Genomic DNA, 20,433 nt, shown 5'->3' with positions numbered 1-20,433 from the left:
ATAACATCACACTCAGGGAGAGTGTGTAACATCTCACTCAGGCACAGTATGTAACATCACACTCAGGGAGAGTGTGTAACATCACACTCAGGCACAGTGTGTAACGTCACACTCAGGCATAGCATGTAACATCACACTCAGGGTCAGTGTGTAACATCACACTCAGGACCAGCATGTAACATCACACTCAGGGAGAGTGTGTAACATCTCACTCAGGCACAGTATGTAACATCACACTCAGGGACAGTGTGTAACATCACACAAAGGGACAGTGTGTAACATCACGGTCAGGCACAGTGTGTAACATCACACTCAGGGACAGTATCTAACATCACACTCAGTGACAGAGTGTAACATCACACTCAGGCACAGCTTATAACATCACAGTCAGGCACAGTGTGTAACATCACAGTCAGGCACAGTGTGTAACATCACACTCAGGCACAGTATCTCACATCACACTCAGGCACAGCATATAACATCACACTCAGGCACAGTGTGTAACATCACACGCAGGCACATTGTGTAACATCACAATCAGGTACAGTGTGGAACATCACACTCAGGCACAGTTTGGAACATCACACTCAGGCACAGTACCTTCGATTAGCTGTATCCATTCTCAGTTACTTAACCTGTCCAAATTCCCTTGAAGTGTCTTCGCATTGTCGTACAATAAACATTCCCACTCACTTTTGCGTTGGTCGAAAATCTTGCTTTCAGTGCACATATCCGTTCCATTGAATGGATGAGCCATTCATTCCCATACTACATTCTTTCTGTGAATCGAAATTTACTCCATTGAATATCTCGGCAATCATTCCATGCGCTTTACTTCTGGTCACAAACTACCTTTGTCGGACCTTGTGAAAAGCTTTCCAAAAATCCCAACAAACTGTCTCAATTGGTTTGCCATACTGACCCTGTTAGCAACATCCTTAAAAGATCCAACAGCTTGTCATTCTGCCAAAGCAGATCATTATTATCTCAGTAATCACATCCTTCTGAACACATTCTGGTATTTTCACTGTTGCTGATGGCAGGCTATCAGATCTCTCATTCCCCATCTTTTCTCCCTCTTCCCGAAATAGCAGAGTTGTATTTGTAAACTTCCAATCTGAGAGGCCCATAAACAGATTTAATTGGCAAGCTGGAGATTTGGATTAGGGCTAACGAGTTTAAAGCTAAAATGAAACCAATTCGGAATAAACATTGACACGTCAGGTCTTGGGGCACAGTGAGAGTATGACATTATGACAGAGGATCAGCCACCATCATTCTGAATGGCAGAGAATGTTTGATGTATTCAGGTTATACATTTGGACATTCAGAGCTGATTTCAGAAAGCACCTTTTTCACAAATGGGAACAGAAAGGTGGAACCGTCTCTTAATCATCTATGGAGTAAACATTTCAAAACTGAGACAGACAGAATTTTAAGAAAGGAAAGTCTTGCACACCTATAGTACTGCTCGAAACATCTCAAAGCGATTTCCAGTCAATTAAATATTTGTTAAAACGTTGTCTCCATTGCAGAGTGGGAATTGCAGCAATCAATTTTTACACAGTGATCTCCCACTGCTGTAACAACCAAATATTCTGACCAGCTAGTGTGGTAGCTTTGGGGATTAATAATGATCAGCACAAGAGGGAGAATTCCCCTGTGTTCTTGCAGCATACATATTTTACAACAACTTGAGAGGATACACAGAGCCTCACGTTAAGGTGCATGTCTGACAATGCAGCACTCATTCTGCTGCAGTTGGCTTAGGACTCAGTCTCTCACATTGGAATTGAACCCAGAGGCCCGGGTGCTATCCTCTGATTCCTTCTGTAGCAAAGGGAGAACATTACAGTTTATCGACTTCACTTTCAGCATGAACAGCTCTGCAACGACTGTCTGAGTGTTCACTTTTCCAGAGTAGAGACTAATCTAAGTACTCTCCTGACTCTAGCTGGTCTCCATTTGCCATCATCAGTCACTTACAGCTGATGGGAAATTCTCACATTCTAACTTGCATCATGTCCCATTCGTTTCATCTCCCAGTTTTCATTGACCCATTCTGGAACCCTACCTGGTGACAACTCAATTTCAACGTTCTCATCCTTGTTTTAAAGTCCCTCCATCGCCTCCCAACGTGACCTCTACATCATTCCCCAGCCCAGCAACCCTTCCAAAGCTCTGTGACAGTCCAATTTTGATCTCTTGCAGATTTTTGATTTGAATTGCTCCATTTTAGTGGCTGTGCTTTCAGCTACTTGTGTCCTAAGCTCTGGAATACCCACACTAAACCCCTCATCCTTTGGATCTGTGAGAAAATATTTAAAAATGATCTCACTGACCAAGCAGAGCTAATACCTCCTTAATATCTTGCTCAGTGTTGAGGTTTCTACCCGATAATAGATGTTATCGCAAGTTTTACGATGTTACAGGTGCAGTGTCAATTTAAGTTTTCGTTGCTGCTAATGAAGACCCAAGGAGAGTCTCTTGAGCCTACAGAGGGTGTCCAATCTTTTAACGCACAGAACAAAAGATGAACTACTGCTCAGGGGACAGGCCCAGGCTCAGGCTGAGATGGAAACTCACAGTTTCTCGCATCAGCTCAGTAGTCAGGTCATTGAAAGGTCAGCTGGAAACCTTGCTGGAGCCTTTATTCTGTCAGTCAGTCACCAAGCCTGAGCATGACTGATGCTGGGCCTGTCACAAGCTGATCAATTGTCTGTTTTTTTTAAAAAAAAGCTCAGGAAGGCCAATGGTCTGGAATTCCTTCAAGGTTTAGAGGCACAGCTCAATACACCTTTGAGATTAACATAACTACATGCATATAGCCATGAAGTAGCGCAAGTTGAACACTGTGTGCATTCATTTATGTTCTTTCAGACAGTTTTGCATTTATGCAGTGCCCCGCATAGTGTTGCTCTGGGAGTGTGACTATAGATCATGGGTTCACATTTCAGTTTTAGAGTCACACAGTCATACAGCACAGAAACAGACCCTTTGGTGCAACCCCTCTGCACCAACCAGATATCTCAATCTGACCTAGTCCTATTTGCCCACATTTGGCCCATATCCGTTTCAATCTGTCCTATTCATATCCAGTAAACCTTCTTTGCACACTTTCCAGTTTAATAGCATCCTTCCAAATGTGGCCTGAATAATGTTTTATACAGACATAACACAATGTCCCAACTCCTGCCCTCAATGCTCTGACCACCAAAAGCAAGTGTGTCAAATGCCTTCTTCACACCCTGTCTACACTTTCAACTATCAACTATGTACCTGCACTCCTAGGTCTCTGTTTGCTAATATGCAAGATTGGAGTCAATAAACAGCTGCTACATTGAGTCAACAGCTGACCATCATAGACAAGGCACAAGTCAGAAGTGTGAGGGAATACTCCACAGTTGCCTGGATTGGAGTAGCTCCAACATCGCTCAAGAAGCTGGTCACTATCCAGGACAGTGCAGCCTCTCCATCGGTACCACACTCTCAAACATCCCCTCCCTCCACCACTGACACGCAGTAGCAGCAGTGCATACCACCTATCAGATGAACTGCCAAAATTCTCCATTCCTTAAGACAGTGCCTTCCAAACCCACTGTCAGTATCACCTAGAAGGGCAAGGGCAGCAGATACAAGGGAACACCACTCACTAGCCCTAAACCTCCAAATCATTCACCATCCTCATTTGGCAATCTGTTGCTATTCCTTCAGCATTGCTAGGTCAACATCCTGGAATTTCTTCCCTATTGGCATTGCAGATCTATTGACACAACAGTGTTTAAGGAGGCAGCTCACTACCACCTTCTCGAGGGCAACTAGGGATGGGCAAATCCTGGTCCAGCCCAGCAGCAAAACCAGCAACGACTGTGTAGATGTAGAACAAAAGTAAGGTGGAACATGTTATGACATGGAATGGCCAAACCTGTCAGATAATTAAACTAAAACACAAGTGCCAGTCTGTTATGCAGGAGTAGGGGTTCCCCCTCAAATAGTTACCTGCTAAAAGACACAGAGAAGCTCAGCTTTCCCCTCTTTAAACTATTAAGAGAATGGCTAAAAGAAAATCCCTGATCCCCACTGTGCAAGTAACAAGGAACAATTTATTTAATCCAACAATGAACAAATGAGCAGAATTACTAACCAACCAATAATTCCCTCCATTCTACTAACTACTTCCGAACCAGTCTAAATTCTACAGGAATGCTGAATACTGAAATAAAGACATGTCCCACTAATAGAAACCGAATTAATACAAAGCAATAAATTATAACTTAATCACTCCAAGTTCACACAGACTGTCTTCTAGAATATTCTGTCATCTCCAGTCTCTTCACAAACACCTTCCTTCCATTAATTCTGCTGTCAGGAATGTTTTATCTCTAATTTCTTCAATGAGGACTTTCAGCTAAAATACCATTGTACTTTTGATTAATTACACAGGCTTTGTCTGAAAGCTGAATGGGGCTAACTCTGGCAGGTAGCACTTGGCTTTCCCCAACTTTCCCAATGTCCTCGTATTATATACTCGTAATGACAATCAAATTCTTATAATATGATTGGTTTCAGGTTGTCAAATCCATCAGAATTAAATTCAACTGGCTTTCTGTTTCTAGGTGCTTTTTAACAAATATAAACATCAGCACAGGCAGCAGTTAAAGAGATAACAAGGTGTGAAGATTGCGGAACACAGCAGGTCAGGCAGCATCAGAGGAGCAGGAACGTTGATGTTTTGGGTGGGACCCTGAGAGTGGTTTAGAACATAGAACATAGAACATAGAACATTACAGCACAATACAGGCCCTTCGGTCCTCGATGTTGTGCTGACCTGTCATACCAATCTGAAGCCCATCTAACCTACACTATTCCATTTACGTCCATATGCTTGTCCAATGACGACTTAAATGTACCTAAAGTTGGTGAATCTACTACCGTTGCAGGCAAATTATTCCATTCCCTGGCTACAGGGGTGGGTTTAAACTAATTCAGCAGAGGGATGGGCACCAAAATTGTAGTTTGACTATAGAAAAGGTTGAGAGTAGGGTGGTCCAAAATAAAGTTTCAGGGAAGCAAGATGGCACCGGCAAGCAAGAAGTTGGATTGAAGTGTGTCTACTTCAATGCCAGGAGCGTCCGGAATAAGGTGGGTGAACTTGCAGCATGGGTTAGTACCTGGGACTTCGATGTTGTGGCCATTTCGGAGACATGGATAGAGCAGGGACAGGAATGGTTGTTGCAGGTTCTGGGATTTAGATGTTTCAGTAAGAACAGAGAAGATGGTAAAAGGGGCAGAGGTGTGGCATTGTTGGTCAAGGACAGTATTACGGTGGCAGAAAGGATGTTTGGGGACTCGTCAACTGAGGTAGTATGGGCTGAGGTTAGAAACAGGAAAGGAGAGGTCACCCTGTTGGGAGTTTTCTATAGGCCTCCGAATAGTTCCAGAGATGTAGAGGAAAGGATAGCAAAGATGATTCTCGATAGGAGTGAGAGAGACAGGGTAGTTGTCATGGGGGACTTCAACTTTCCAGATATTGACTGGGAACACTATAGTTCGAGTACTATAGATGGGTCAGTTTTTGTCCAGAGTGTGCGGGAGGGCTTCCTGACACAGTATGTAGATAGGCCAACAAGGGGCGAAGCCACATTAGATTTGGTACTGGGTAATGAGCCCGGCCAGGTGTTAGATTTGGAAGTAGGTGAGCACTTTGGTGACAGCGATCACCATTCTGTTATGTTTACTTTAGTGATGGAAAGGGATAGGTGTATAGCACTGGGCAAGAGTTATAGCTGGGGGAAAGGCAATTACGATGAGATTAGGCAAGATTTAGGGAGCATAGGATGGGGAAGGAAACTGCAGGGGATGGGCACATTAGAAATGTGGAGTTTATTCAAGGAAAAGCTCCTGTGTGTCCTAGATAAATATGTACCTGTCAGGCAGGGAGGAAGCTGTAGAGTGCGGGAGCCGTGGTTTACGAAGGAGGTGGAATCTCTCTTCAAGAGGAAGAAGAAGGCTTATGTTAGGATGAGATGTGAAGGCTCAGTTAGGGCACTTGAGGGCTACAAGGTAGCCAGGAAAGGCCAAAAGAGAGAGCTCAGAAGAGCCAGGAGGAGACATGAGAAGTTGTTGGCGGATAGGATCAGGGTAAACCCTAAGGCTTTCTATAGGTATTTAAGGAATAAAAGAATGACGAAAGTAAGATTAGGCCCAAACAAGGATAGTAGTGGTAAGTTGTGTGTGGAGTCAGAGGAGGTAGGGGAAGTGCTAAATGAATATTTTTCAACAGTATTCACTCTAGAAAACGACAATGTTGTCGAGGAGAATACTGAGATACAGGCTACTAGACTAGGTGGGATTGAGGTTCACAAGGAAGAGGTATTAGAAATCCTTCAGAAGCTGAAGATAGATAAATCCCCTGGGCTGGAAGGGATTTATCCTCGGATCCTCTGGGAAGCCAGGGAGGAAATTGCCGAGCCTTTGGCATTGATCTTTAACTCGTCATTGTCTATAGGAATAGTGCCAGAAGACTGGAGGATAGCAAATGTGGTTCCCCTGTTCAAAAAGGGGAGTAGAGACAACCCTGGTAATTATAGACCAGTGAGCCTTACTTCAGTTGTTGGTAAAGTGTTGGAAAAGGTTATAAGGGATAGGATTTATAATCATCTAGAAAAGAATAAATTGATTAGGGATAGTCAGCACGGTTTTGTGAAGGGAAGGTTGTGCCTCACAAATCTTACTGAGTTCTTTGAGAAGGTGACCAAACAGGTAGATGAGAGTAAACCGGTTCATGTGGAGTATATGGATTTCAGCAAGGCGTTCAATAAGGTTCCCCACAATAGGCTATTGTACAAAATGCGGAGGAATGGAATTGTGGGAGATATAGCAGTTTGGATCGGAAATTGGCTTGCGGAAAGAAGACAGAGGGTGGTAGTTGATGGGAGATGTTTATCCTGGAGACCAGTTACTAGAGGTGTCCCGCAAGGGTCGGTGTTGGGTCCACTGCTGTTTGTCATTTTTATAAATGACCTGGATGAGGGCGTACAAGGATGGGTTAGTAAATTTGCAGACGACACTAAGGTCGGTGGAGTTGTGGATAGTGACAATGGATGCTGTAGGTTGCAGACAGACATAGATAATATGCAGAGCTGGGCTGAGAGGTGGCAAATGGAGTTTAATGCAGACAAGTGTGAGGTGATGCACTTTGGTAGGAGTAACCGGAAGGCAAAATACTGGGCTAATGGTAAGATTCTTAGCGGTGTAGATGAGCAGAGAGATCTCAGTGTCCATGTACACAGATCCTTGAAAGTTGCCACCCAGGTTGACAGGGCTGTTAAGAAGGCATACAGTGTTTTAGCTTTTATGAATAGAGGGATTGAGTTCCGGAACCAAGAGGTTATGGTGAAGCTGTACAAAACTCTGGTGCGGCCGCACTTGGAGTATTGTGTACAGTTCTGGTCACCGCATTATAAGAAGGATGTGGAAGCTTTGGAAAGGGTGCAGAGGAGATTTACTAGGATGTTGCCTGGTATGGAGGGAAGGTCTTACGAGGAAAGGCTGAGGGACTTGAGGCTGTTTTCATTAGAGAGAAGAAGGTTGAGCGGTGACTTAATTGAGACATATAAAATAATCAGAGGGTTAGATAGGGTGGATAGGGAGAGCCTTTTTCCTAGGATGGTGACGGCGAGCACGAGGGGCCATAGCTTTAAATTGAGGGGTGAAAGATATAGGACAGATGTCAGAGGTAGTTTCTTTACTCAGAGAGCAGTAAGGGAATGCAACGCTTTGCCTGCAACGGTAGTAGATTCGCCAACTTTAGGTACATTTAAGTTGTCATTGGACAAGCATATGGACGTACATGGAATAGTGTAGCTTAGAAGGGCTTGAGATCGGTTGGACAGGTTGGAACAACATCGAGGACCGAAGGGCCTGTAATGTGCTGTAATGTTCTATGTTCTATGTACTCCTTGAGTAAAGAAACTACCTCTGACATCTGCGGCCGCACCAGAGGTTTGTACAGCTTCACCATAACCTCTTGGTTGCGGAACTCGATCCCTCTATTAATAAAAGCTAAAACACTGTATGCCTTCTTAACAGTCCTGTCAACCTGGGTGGCAACTTTCAAGGATCTGTGTACATGGACAACGAGATCTCTCTGCTCATCTACACTGTTAAGAATCTTACCATTAGCCCAGTACTTTGCCTTCCGGTTACTCCTACCAAAGTGCATCACCTCACACTTGTCTGCATTAAACTCCATTTGCCACCTCTCAGCCCAGCTCTGCAGCTTATCTTTGTCTCTCTGTAACCTACAGCATCCTTTGTCACTATCCACAACTCCACCGACCTTAGTGTCGTCTGCAAATTTACTAACCCATCCATGTACGCCCTCATCCAGGTCATTTATAAAAATGACAAACAGCAGTGGACCCAACACCGTCCCTTGCGGGACACCACTAGTAACTGGTCTCCAGGATGAACATTTCCCATCAACTACTACCCTCTGTCTTCTTTCCGCAAGCCAATTTCCGATCCAAACTGCTATATCTCCCACAATTCCATTCCTCCGCACTTTGTACAACAGCCTACTGTGGGGAACCTTATTGAACGCCTTGCTGAAATCCATATACACCACATCAACTGGTTTACTCTCATCTACCTGTTTGGTCACCTTCTCAAAGAACTCAGTAAGATTTGTGAGGCACAACCTTCCCTTCACAAAACCGTGCTGACTATCCCTAATCAATTTATTCTTTTCTAGATGATTATAAATCCTATCCCTTATAACCTTTTCCAACACTTTACCAACAACTGAAGTAAGGCTCTCTGGTCTATAATTACCAGGGTTGTCTCTACTCCCCTTCTTGAACAGGGGAACCACATTTGCTATCCTCCAGTCGTCTAGGGCTATTCCTGGAGACAATGATGAGTTAAAGATCAATGCCAAAGGCTTTTTACCAACAACTGTGGTAAGGCTCACTGGTCTATAATTACCAGGGTTGTCTCTACTTCCCTTCTTGAACAGGGGAACCACATTTGCTATCCTCCTGTCGTCTGGCACTATTCCTGTAGACAATGATTTAAAGAGTTAAAGATCAATGCCAAAGGCTCGGCAATCTCCACCCTGGCTTCCCAGAGGATCCGTGGATAAATCCCATCTGGCCCAGGGGACTTATCTACCTTCACCTTCTGAAGGATTTCTAATACCTCCTCCTTGTGAACCTCAATCCCACCTAGTCTAGTAGCCTGTATCTCAGTATTCTCCTCGACAACATTGTCATTTTCTGGAGTGAATAGAGTGAATGCTGTTGAAAAAGTTTGTTTATGCCAAGTAATTTCAAAATAATGTGCAACGCTAACTTGTCAGGCATTTTATAAAGATGTGTGTGTTCAGGTTTCAGGAGAATAGTGACAATCGTGGGCAGTTCTTGTGTTTCCCAGCTCAGGGATTATAGTTTTGTTGAGTTTTCTGTGACTATGACAGGGGCATATTGCTTTGGCTGGGTGCAGGCGAGTACAGCCAGATGGATTCACTGCCTCACATCTCGTGTTTCGCATCCTGTTGTTACTGTTCTGCCGGCACTTGTTTGAAGGGACACTTTTGCTCAGATTTGGCAGCCAAAGCGTTCGGAATTAATCTGCTAATCGCCAACAGTTAACCAGTCATCCCACATTCTAACTGTGCTAGTATGGAGGTATATCCACCTGTGAGTTTGGTATATGTTCTCTATCAGTATACCTAGCTAATTCCAGCCCTAAAATCATACCATTTCCCCAGCCCCTGTGCTTCTGAAATGCTCATGTGTGTTTTTCTCACCTCATAACAAAAGTATTGCATATGTCTCACTGGGTTAGCCTGTCGCCTTCTACACTCTGTCAACATTAGCTCACAATAAAGCATGACACCAGTTCGACTGGATTCATAATCATACTGAAACTAACAAGTACCAAAGAAGAAGATACCAGCAGAGAAGTGACCAAAGAAGTGGCTTTGGAGGAGTATCTTAAAAGAGGAGAGAGGTGAGCCTTACAACAGAAAGCAAATCAGGGCTGTGCAAGTGAGTAGAATCAACATAACCCAGGGGTTTGTCAGAGTTGGAGGGGTGGGTTATTGATGCATGAAGGGGTGATGCTAATGAGGCAGTAATACACGAATTAAGAACGGGCATCAAAACACTCTTGCTCAATATTTCCTGTTCAGTTGAGGTTACACAGGTCAAGATGACCATGATGAAGATGGTGAAGGCAGGCCCTTGATGTGTGAGCCGAGAATGACCCCAAGCCATTCACCTCCACCCAAGCAACCCACACACAACAATCGATCAAGCTAGGTGCAAAGGACAGTTCTGCTGCTAATCCATCTTGACTGTTTAACCAGAGCAAGTGCACTGACAGTGACCCCAAAGCCAAGCTTTAACAGGTCAACTTGCATTCTGGCATTAGCCCATGCTCAGCAGGGGGAAGCAACTTTTGATTTTATTGTGAGTCGGGAACACTGATTAATCATGCTCTTGACTGAATGGATGCACAACTGGCTGTCACACTCGCAGAGTCCAAAGACTGCCCTTTGATGTGATGGATGGGGCCTTTGATCTTTCTGATGGATTACTTGTTGCCTTGGCAGAGAAGTGTTTTTCTTTTCTCTTCAACACCGCTCCACTTTGAACCTTGTTACCTACTGCACTCAAAACTTGCTGCAGAAATGGGTCTTGCATATTAGGCTTCAAATTCCAATCAAATAGACCGAGCTCCAAACAAAGAAGGCAGACACAGACAGGAAGCAGCCAGCCCAGCGGAAAAGGATAGGAAGGTATTCTGAATGAAGTATTGAGAAACTGCACTTCCCTCAGGAATCCCATCCTTCTGATTTCTCAGCATTAACATCAAAAAAAGATTGGAGGAAATGTGCAGCTTTCTTTGACTTACAGAGAGGAAAGGGAACAGAGTGCAGTGAGCATTAAATTTTCTTTGTAAAACGTATTCACGGGATGAGGGCGACACAGGCTAGGCCAGCATTTATTGTCCATCCCTAGGTTAAGAGACAACAACAGTGCTGTGGATCCACACACATGCAGGCCTGACCAGTGAAGAATGACACGTTCCTTCCGTATTAGAAATTATTGATTTGAACCCAGGTCCCCAGATTATTTCTTTGGTCACTGAATTAACAGTTCAGTGATAGGCTAGCATCTCCACATAACTCCTGGGTTGTCCCTTGCCTTCCACCAGCAGTGAAGCACTGTTTTCAGACCTGTCATTGTTTACATTGACCACCACACCGATAAAATCTGCTGAACCCTTCTTCAAAATGTGGCTGTGGCATGGTTTCACATGCCCTCAAGGAACAAGCAGACCTTGGATTGACAGAGAACACAAGAAATGGTATCTCCAGCAGTGTAGCACTCCCTCAGCGCTGACCATCCAACAGTGTAGCACTCCCTCAGCGCTGACCATCCAGCAGTGTAGCACTCCCTCAGCGCTGACCATCCAGCAGTGTAGCACTCCCTCAGCGCTGACCATCCAACAGTGTGGCACTCCCTCAGCGCTGACCATCCGATAGTGCAGCACTCCCTCAGCACTGACCCTTCAACAGTGCGGCACTCCCTCAGCGCTGACCATCCAGCAGTGTAGCACTCCCTCAGCGCTGACCATCCAATAGTGCAGCACTCCCTCAGCACTGACCCTCCAACAGTGCGGCACTCCCTCAGAACTGACCCTCGAACAGTGTGGCACTCCTTCAGGACTGACCCTCCGACAGTGCAGCGCTCCCTCAGCACTGACCCTCGAACAGTCCGGCGCTCCCTCAGTACTGAACCTCCTACAGTGCAGCACTCCCTCAGTACCGACCCTCCGACAGTGCAGCGCTCCCTCACTACTGACCCTCTGACAGTGCGGCGCTCCCTCAGCACTAACCCTCGAACAGTGCAGCGCTCCCTCAGTACTGACCCTCCGACAGTGCGGCCCTCCCTCAGTAGTGACCCTCCGACAGTGTGGCTCTCCCTCAGCACTGACCCTCGAACAGTGCAGCCCTCCCTCAGTACTGACCCTCCAACAGTGCGGCACTCTCTCAGTACTGACCCTCCGACAGTGCGGCCCTCCCTCAGTAGTGACCCTCCGACAGTGTGGCTCTCCCTCAGCACTGACCCTCGAACAGTGCAGCCCTCCCTCAGCACTGACCCTCCGACAGTGCGGCACTCTCTCAGTACTGACCCTCCGACAGTGCGGCACTCCCTCAGGACTGACCCTCCGACAGTGTGGCACTCCCTCAGCACTGACCCTCGAACAGTGCAGCGCTCCCTCAGTACTGACCCTCCGACAGTGCAGCACTCCCATTGTACTGACCCTCCGACAGTGTGGCACTCCCTCAGCATTGACCCTCAAACAGTGCAGCGCTCCCTCAGTACTGACCCTCCGACAGTGCGGCACTCCCTCAGTACTGACCCTCCAACAGTGCGGCACTCCCTCACCACTGACCCTCGAACAGTGCAGCGCTCCCTTAGTACTGACCCTCCGACAGTGCGGCACTCCCTCAGTACTGACCCTCTGACAGTGCGGCACTCCATCAGTACTGACCCTCTGACAGTGCGGCGCTCCCTCAGTACTGACCCTCGAACAGTGCGGCACTCCCTCAGCACTGATCTCCGACAGTGCGGCACTCCCTCAGTACTGACCCTCCGACAGTGCGGCACTCCCTCAGTACTGACCCTCTGACAGTGTGGCACTCCCTCAGCACTGACCCTCGAACAGTGCAGCGCTCCCTCAGTACTGACCCTCCGACAGTGCGGCACTCCCTCAGTACTGACCCTCTGACAGTGCGGCACTCCCTCAGCACTGACCCTCGAACAGTGCGTCACTCCCTCAGCGCTGATCTCCGACAGTGCGGCGCTCCCTCAGTACTGACTGACTCCCTACAGTGCGGCACTCCCTCACACCCGACCCTGTAAGAGTGCAGTGAAATCTAAGTTATCAACTATCATTGATTTTCCAAATGTTGTTGACTTGAGCAGTACTTCCTTATTGTGTACACAAGTACTACACTGCTGGAGATACCATTTCTTGTGTTCTATGTCAATACACATAAGCTACAAGGTCCTCATAATACCATTTTCTTTTGACTTCAATTTATTGTACCTAAATTTTTTATTCAGTCATGAGATATGGGCATTGTTGTCTCGACCAGCATTTATTACCCAGAGGGCAGTTAAGAGTCAACCACTTTGTTGTGGGTCTGGAGTCACACATAGGCCAGTCCAGGTAAGGATGGCAGTTTCCTTCCCTAATGGACATGAATGAACTCGATGGGTTTTTCCGACTGTCAACAACATTGGTCTTCATTCGACTCTAAATTCCAGGTCTTTGAATTCCCTGGGTTTCTGGATTAATCATCTTTTGATAGTACCACCAGCCCATTTCCTCCCCCTAATAAATTTTTAAAGGATTGAAGTTTCATTTCACCTATAATTCGAAGATTTGCACATTGAACATGGGTAATACCAGCTGGCTAAAATTGACTGGGCATTCCCAGTTTCCCTTGAGGAGGTGGTGGTGAGTTGCCTGCTGTGAGATTAATCAGGATACTCCCTCAATGCTGTGAAATTTAATGCTCTGGATGTAAAAAGAGACTTGGGTGTTCAAGTGTATCCATCTGTACTATGCCGTGAACAGATCCAGAAAATAATCAACAAGTCTAATGGAATGCTGTCCTTTGGATTGCGAGGACTCGAGCAGTTATGCTGCAGTTTTACAAAACCCTGGTTAGACTCCACTTGGACTGCTGTGAGCATATCTGGGCACCACAGTTTAGGAAGGAGATACTGGTCTCGGAGGGAGTACAATATAGGTTAACAATAATGATTCCTGAACATATATGTACAAATTCGACCTATCTTCTCCAGAATTTAGAAGATTACAGGGTGATCTAATCAAAGTTGTCATGATACGGTAGTAGATTCGCCAACTTTAGGTACATTTAAGTCGTCATTGGATAAGCATATGGACGTACATGGAATAGTGTAGGTTAGATGGGCTTGAGATCGGTATGACAGGTCGGCACAACATCGAGGGCCGAAGGGCCTGTACTGTGCTGTAATGTTCTATGTTCCATGAACAGGAAAAGACAGGGCAGATAAACATAATTTTTTCCAATGTTTGGGGATTCTCAAACTAGGGGCACAGTCTGAGAATTTGGGCCACACCATTCAGGAGAGATGTTTAGTTGCAGACCTTGGATTGACATAGAACACAGGAAATGGTATCTCCAGCAGTGGTAGACATTCGGGACTCTCTTACAGAAATGGTAGTTGATGCTACATCAATTGCTAATCTTAAATCTGATGCTGATGACGTTGTTGTTAAGCAAATGTATTGAGGGATATGAGCAAAGGAAGGTAAAATGAGTTAGGTCACTTATCAGCCACGATCTCATTGATTTTGGAACAGGCTTGAGGGGCTGAATGGCCTACTGCTGTTCCTATGTTCCGAGTCCATGTGCTATAGATAGATCTACAATGCTGTTAGGGAGGGAGTTCCAGGATGTTGATCCAGCGACACTAAAAGAAAAGCAATTATTTCCAAGTCAGGAATGTGGGTGGATTGGAGGGGAGCTTGCCAGGAGTGGTATTCCCACATATTTGCTGCCCTGGTCCTTGTGGACAGAAGTGCTTGTGGGTTTGGAAGGTGCTGTATAAGGAGCTTTGGTGAATTTGTCCCGTGCAAGTGTAGATAGTATAAACTGCAGCTGGTGAGTGTTGGTGGTGGACGGAGTGAATGCACCTCTCTGTAACTTCCTACGTTTGTTTCTTTACATCCTTCCCACTTGAATACCTGTAGACTACAATGAGCTCTGGCCAAATCATTCTGGCATTGGTCCTCTGAGATACCCTCTTTCTCCAGCACTGCAAATGATCTTCTTGAACTGATACCATCACCTCGCTCCCTCCACCCTCCCACCATTCACCCTTTCCCATCTTTCCTGAACACCCTGTATCGAGAAATATTTAACACTCAGCCCTGCCCTTCCTTGAGCAAAGGTCACTGTAATAACCACAACAAAGGATTCCCACTCAGCAAACTGCAGCTACAATTCAACAGTGTGAGATGCCACACTTTGTGCGGGCTCATGTTGCCACATTAATCCTGGTACAGACTTTGTCACTTACTTTGACCCGACAAATTAACTTGCTATTCTCTCTGCCGGTGTAATCCACCTCTCATACTATTTTGTGCCTTGTTTTTCTGGGTTCCCTGCAGAATTAAATTCCTTCCCAACAGCTCTAGCACACTGCCCAAAAAGGAGCTAGCTCAAACTGGGCTGTGTTCAAGTGCAGACCGTGCATCCTGGGATCATAACGTGCCATGAATCTAAAGCCCTCTCTCCTGCAGCAATTTTCTATCCATGTATTCATCTGTCTTATTCTGTTCTTTCTATACTTGCTTGCAAATGACATAGGGACGAAACTGGCGATTAGGAATGCTGAAGTCCTGCTTGCCAATTTTCTACCTTACTCCCTAAATTCCTCACTATTCCATTGGTATCAACTATTTGTTGTTAAACCTCCTCCCTCAGGGAGCTCTGCAACAATGCAGTGCCATCCTTAGTGGTGGCACCAGGGAGATGTCACATCATCCTGGATTCCATAGCCACAGAATTATCAATCTGTACCCCTAGCGCTTGAATCTCCTCTTACTTTGGGATTTCCAGTCTTCCTTGTATCTTCCTGTGCAGCTACATCACCTGTGAAGTGAGAAACTGGTCTGGCTTAGAGCTTTAGACAATACCTTCCAAACCCAAGACCACTTGCATCTAGAAGGACATGGGCAGCAGATATCTGGGAACACCATCTCCTGCAAGTTGTCCTTTGAGCCATTCACCATCCTGACTTGGAAGTATATAACCTTCCTCCACTGCTGCGGGGTCAAAATCCTGGAATTCCCTCCCTATTGGGATTGTGGGTCAACCTACACAAACACCGCATTCGGAAAGGCAACTAGTGACAGGCATTAAATATTGGTAACATCCTCGTAAATCTTTTCCGCATTCTCTCAAGCTGAACATCTTTCTGATTGGAGGGAGAACAGAATTGAATATAGTCTTCTAAAAGTGGCCTCATCAATGGTCTGCAAAGCTGCAACATGACATCCCAGCTCCTATACTTAAATATTCTGGTCAATGAAGGCAAGTGTGCTAAACACCTTCTTCACTATCCTATCTCCCTGCAACTCTACTTTCAAGGAATTACGAACCTGCACCTCCTAGGTCCCTTTGTTCAGCAACACTCCCCAGGGCCCTATCATTAATTATATAAGCCCTGCCCTGATTTCCCTTTCCAAAATGCAACACCTCACATTTATCTCAATTACACTCCATCTGCCACTCTTTGGCCCATGGGTCCTGTTAATCAAGGTCCCATTGTACTCTGAGATATCTGAAATAACTCTACACAGGCTGATATCTTGTCGCAAAGTCACCCTTTATTTATTCTGAAACTGATCTGGACCAGAGCAGAAGTACTGAGGTTACAAGAGCTAGTCAGAAGCTCGGAATCCTGCAGTGAGTAACTCTCATTTTGACTCCACAAAACCTGGGTGTCATCCAATTCAAAATGCCCAAGTCAGGGGTCTGACTGAATATTCTCCACTTGGCTGGATGAGTGCAGCTCAGCACCACACCAGACAAAGCAGGTGCAACATTTACTCCTTGCATCTGCAGCCTCCTGCCGAAGGTGTACTCATTAACTCAACCAGGGTCCTTGGTCTGCCCCTCCAAACCCACCACCACTTCTATCTCAAAGGTCAGACATCACATGGCACCAGGTTACAGTCCAACAGGTTTATCTGAAATCACAAGGTTTTGGAGCACTGCTCCTTCGTTGAGCGAAGTGAAGTGTAGCGCACAGGCACAGTATTTATAGGTGGATAGATCAATATGCACAGAGATCAAACGATCATACTGATGGTATGAGTGGAGTGTTGTCAGCCTGAATAATAAGTCTCTGCAGGTGATCAGACATGTCAGACATTGTGAGTAAAGTGTCAAAAGCTGAATAGCAAGTTACTAAACAAAGTTGCTGGAAAAGCTCAGCAGGTCCGGCAGCATCTGTGAAGGAAAAAACAGAGTTAACCTTTCGGGTCCTGTGACCCTTCCTCAGATGCTGCCAGACCTGCTGAGCTTTTCCAGCAAATTTGTTTCTGTTTCCGATTTGCAGCGTCCACAGTTCTTTCTGTTTTTATTTAGCAAGTTACTACAAACTGGTGTCTCTGACCTTGTCCACCCCAGGCTAACACTGGCACCTCCACATCATGTCCATCTTGAAGGAGAAGGGCAGCAGATACATGGGAACACCACTGCCTTCAAATTCTCCTCCAAATTACACACCAGCCTGAATTGGAAATGTATCACCATTCTTTCAGTGTCGCTGGGTCAAAATCCAGGAACTCTGTCCCTGAAATCACTAGATGAATACCATCACCATATGGGTTGTAATAATTCAAGAAGGCAAGTCACCACTGGTTTCTCAAGGGAAATTAGGGATGTTCAATAAATGCTCACAACTGGGGAATGAACAAAATAACCAACTTAACGAATTACTTCAATCTAATGAATTCATTCCAGATATGGTTCATGTTACACAGGTGTGCAAAGTGTTCATGTCTCACATTTGACAGGCTGCAAATCATCTCTCGTATTGTTTGAACGCTACCTGCTGTGGTTAATTGGATTTCTTATGAGGAATTTTTTCGACTAATTAAAACGTTTCATGAGGTACTTGACAAGTCTGAGTAAGAGAGCATCGAAATTTCCAAAATTACGACAGCGGCTAGATTCAAACATGCTTCATTCTGTCAGGAGCTTTGTGAAGTCTTGAGGTTATGAATCATGCCTCAGAAATGCACATTCTTCCCTCTAAACCCACTTTATGTCAGTTGTAAGAGATACACAGATTATACAGACGAGTGAAATAAATGCGTATAATTGAGCAATAATAACTATGTCATTAGTTAAGTGGCACAGACACTTGAAATATGTAATTATTTTTATACAGGCCAATGTATCCATGAAGGACATCGCCATTATTTTTGTGAAGGGTACATTCCACTTCCCATATTGGGCTTTGATTTGGAAGAGATGGAGATCCCATGAGAAGGCTGCGCTTGGTGTCACAGGAGTTATGAGGGTAGGATGTATTACAGAATGTATAGGAATTGCTGGGCTCCATCTTGTGGAACAAACACAGCAGCCAAAGTGCAGAAGTGGAAGGAATGGGGCAGGGAAAAGAGCAGTGGCATTGCTGCAGTTCAGATTCTTGGATGCTTTGCAGTCCCTCCAATACACGGGAATACTGAATATTCCATCACATTCCCTTCTGTAGATTCCGAAGATGCTTTAAGAGACCATGTGGTCTCTTCTCTTAGTGGTGACCACCCTGAGGTGTTGGGGAACTCAGTGATGGTGAAGGTTTTGAATCTTAATGGAAAGGGGCTGAGCTTTCTCTTCTTAGAGATGGCCCCTGTGTAATTTGAATGTTACCAGAGCTGAATGCTATTCACAGAGTGCTAGAAGCTGACATAGATCATTTCACTCCAGAAGAAGCTGTAAATGGAGCCAAATGCTGTGTAATCATAGAATCCCTAAAATGTGAAGCAAGCCATTCAGCCAATCGAGTCCAGACCAACCCTCCCAAGAGCATTCCACCCACCCCACCCCCCAACCCTATTTCTGTAACCCTACATTTCCCAAGGGTCACCCAACTAGCCCGCACATCCCTGGACGCTATGGGCAATTTCTCGTGGCCAATCCACCTAACCTGCATATCTTTGGGAGGGAACCGGAGCACTCAGGGATAACCCACGCAGACACCAGGAGGATGCACAAACTCCACACAGACAGTCACCCAAAGGGGGAATCGAACCCGGGTCCATGTACTAACCACTGAGCCACTGTGCTGACCCATGGTGCCCCACAAACCCCTCCTTTATTAATCATTAACGAATGGACTAACTCTTGGTCTGATGACAGGGAGGAGGTCACTGGTGAGGTCCTTCATCTCTTAGCAAATTCAACAGTGAATTTTTTCGAAATGTGATGACTAGTTCTAACAACTGTGGTTACATCTGCTGTTTACGAGGGCAAGCTTGGTAGTGCTTGTGGTTTGAGTGACGCTGGTGGGGCTGGGAATGTGGAATGTAGGGAGAGCGATGTACACACAAACATTTACAATCATAGAATCTCTACAGCGTGGAAGCAGGCCACTTGGCCCATTGAGTTTGTATCAAAGCTTGCATTTTATAAGATACCACTCGACTTTAAAAAATTAAAACTCCAACTTTCTTGGAAGGTTTCTGAGGAAGACTCACTCAATCTGATATGTTAACTCTGACTTCTCTCCATAAATGCTGCCAGGCCTGCTGAGTTTTTCCAGCAATTTCTAGTTTAGCTTTCTTGGAAAACTGTGGTGTCAAATTTCTGGGAAGTTAGACTGTGATTTCAGATTGCTCAGGAAACTTGGGCTGATTGAATCCAAAAGGGCAACATTCCAAACTCTCAGAGATCAGATTTCAGCAGGCTGTCTCATCTATGCAGCAGGAGACACGAATGAAACCTAAAATAGGGATTGATAAGAAGGGTGAGGGGAGTAACAAATTTAAAATATTACATATGAATGCACGAAGCATAAGAAATAAGGTGGATGAGCTTGAGGCTCAGTTGGAAATTGGCAGGTATGATGTTGTGGCGATAACTGAGACGTGGCTTCAAGTGGACAGTGCCTGGGAATTGAATATTCAAGGCTATACGTGCTATCAAAAGGACAGACTGATGGGCAGAGGGGGTGGGGTGGCCCTGCTGGTGAGGAATGATATTCAGTCCCTTGCAAGGGGGGACATAGAATCAGGAGATGTAGACTCAGTATGGATAGAGATGAGGAATTCTAAGGGTAGAAAGACCCTAATGGGAGTTATCTACAGGCCCCCAAACAGTTGTCAGGATGTAGGGTGTAAGTAGAATCAAGAGTTGAAATTGGCCTGTCACAAAGGTATTACTACAGTTGTTATGGGAGATTTCAACATGCAGGTAGACTGGGAGAATCAGGATGGTACTGGACCCCAAGAAATGGAGTTTGTGGAGTGCCTCCGAGATGGATTCTTGGAACAGCTGGTACTGGAGCCTACCAGGGAGGAGGCAATTCTGGATCTGGTGTTGTGCAATGAACCGGATTTGATCAGGGACCTCAAAGTAAAGGAGCCATTAGGAGGTAGTGATCATAATATGCTAAGTAGTAAATCTGCAATTTGAGAGGGAGAAGGGAGAATCGGAAGTGTCAGTATTGCAGTTGAATAAAGGGAACTATGGAGCTATGAGGGAGGAGCTGGCCAAAGTTCAATGGTTCAATACCGTAGCAGGGAATGGCAGTGGAACAACAATGGCAGGTATTTCTGGATATA

Source organism: Stegostoma tigrinum, chromosome 40 (genome assembly GCF_030684315.1).
Source record: "Stegostoma tigrinum isolate sSteTig4 chromosome 40, sSteTig4.hap1, whole genome shotgun sequence".
NCBI classification, from domain to species: domain Eukaryota; kingdom Metazoa; phylum Chordata; class Chondrichthyes; order Orectolobiformes; family Stegostomatidae; genus Stegostoma; species Stegostoma tigrinum.
The sequence above is the reverse complement of the archived record's forward strand: the minus strand, read 5'-3'. Positions refer to the sequence as shown.